We start from the raw sequence: 1692 nt of genomic DNA, 5'->3' as shown, positions 1-1692 counted from the left end.
AAATGGTAGGATTTCATTTTTATGGCTGAGTAATATTCATTGTATATATGAACAGTAACTCTTATCCAATGTCTGTTGATGGACATTTAGGTTGCTTCCACATCTTGGCTATTATAAATGTGCTGCCATGAACATAGAGGTGCATAGATCTTACAAATTATTGTTTTGGTTTTCTTTGGATAAATACCTAGAAGTGCAATTGCTGGGTCAAAAGGCATATCCATTTTTAATTTTTTGAGAAAACTCCAGACTGTTTTCCATAGTGGCTGTACCAATTTGCAATTCCACCAACAGTATATGAGGATTCTCTTTTCTCCACATCCTCGCTAACACTTATTGTTCTTTGTAATTGTAAAATTTTTTAAGAAGTGAAATCATTTACTTCATAATTTCTGCCACTAGAAATTATGAACTGTTGAATTAAGGGAATTCAACTGCTGTGTAGGTAAACTTTTTATAATATTCCAACTAGAACACAGTCACTATTGTGAAAGTAGAAAGGGGAATGGAATGTTACTTACCAAGGGCGAAAATCATCTCAAGCACTGGGATGAGCAGCAGGAGCATGGCTGAGCAGTGGCAGGGCTGAAGGATCTGGGCAGGTAGGACAGTAGCTGAAGTCACTGAGCCTTCAGAGCTATAGGACCAGTGCGGAGGCTGGGCTGCATAAGCCACTTACTTTGACAAATTTCAATAAGAGACTTTCTCTTAATGTGTTTGGATCTTTTCTGTCTTCTTATTCTTATTACAGGTTCCTGTCTACACAGACATCAGTGAGGACACATCAGCCAGCTGCAGGGAGGAGAGGCTAAGTGGATGGTAATGATTTGAACAAAATCAAATGTCTCACTTGTGCAACATTGCCCTCTGGAGGACAGAGGCAGGACCACAAATCTTAGAGAGAACTGTGTTTCCTTCTCATTTCAGAGAGGTGATGTCAAGACTGCAACATAATTTGTGTCTTCTTTCCCGAATCTGTGATGATGTCACCTTCTATAGTCCTTCATGTTAGTCCTAAAACAAAAGAGAAATGGGAGTTAAGTAAAAATAGAAGAGTAACTTACTTAGTTGAGAAATTAGAGAAGACAATATTCTAGGCTTTGGAATACTATTGAGAAACTCTACATTATTTTAAAAGCCATTCATCAGGTGGAAAGACTAAGATCAATTGCCTCAGTTGAGCTAAGCTTCATGTGGCCTTGTGCTGCTAAATGTGAGCATCAACGTAGGGGAAGAGATTATCCTTTATTTTGGTGCCAAAAGGAAAAAAATAAATTAGAGCAGAGGCTCATACTTAAAATCAACCTGGAACACGTGTAATTAATTATTTTCAATGCAAACTAATAAAGGCAATGAATTTCTTTGTCAAGCAGAAAGTGTGAAGAAGACTCCTTAGTTTCAGTTGAACAAATTTGATACTGCTTTAGGGCTATGAGTAAGTAATTTGGGCACCACGTGTTTAAATGGAGAAAGTAAGAGTTCTGTTCCACTTGTCGATGGTGAGAATAGGCTGATATATTATGCCATATTATGGAGACCTCATACTAAAAAGATATTGACATGAGCATCTGCAGAGAAACCTGAGTAGATTAAAAGGTAAAGAAAATGACATAAATTAGTGATTCTGGGAATAAATGAAGAGAAAAAAAAAAGAGTAAATTCTATGTAAACTCCATAAAGCTGGAAGGAGTA

At 37.1% G+C, this 1692-nt stretch overlaps 1 long non-coding RNA gene across 1 annotated transcript; it reads left to right on the top strand.

Moving 5' to 3' along the window:
* The first annotated feature begins 507 nt into the window (after positions 1-507).
* LOC111735603 lies at positions 508-1304 on the top strand. The gene is made up of 2 exons (XR_002778867.1): positions 508-819; positions 928-1304. It is a non-coding gene; the product is annotated as an uncharacterized LOC111735603 (long non-coding RNA).
* The last annotated feature ends 388 nt before the right edge of the window (positions 1305-1692 follow it).

The sequence above is a fragment of the Pteropus vampyrus genome, unplaced genomic scaffold, assembly GCF_000151845.1.
Source record: "Pteropus vampyrus isolate Shadow unplaced genomic scaffold, Pvam_2.0 Scaffold1000004000, whole genome shotgun sequence".
Taxonomy (NCBI): domain Eukaryota; kingdom Metazoa; phylum Chordata; class Mammalia; order Chiroptera; family Pteropodidae; genus Pteropus; species Pteropus vampyrus.
This window is presented reverse-complemented; position numbering and strand designations above follow the sequence as displayed.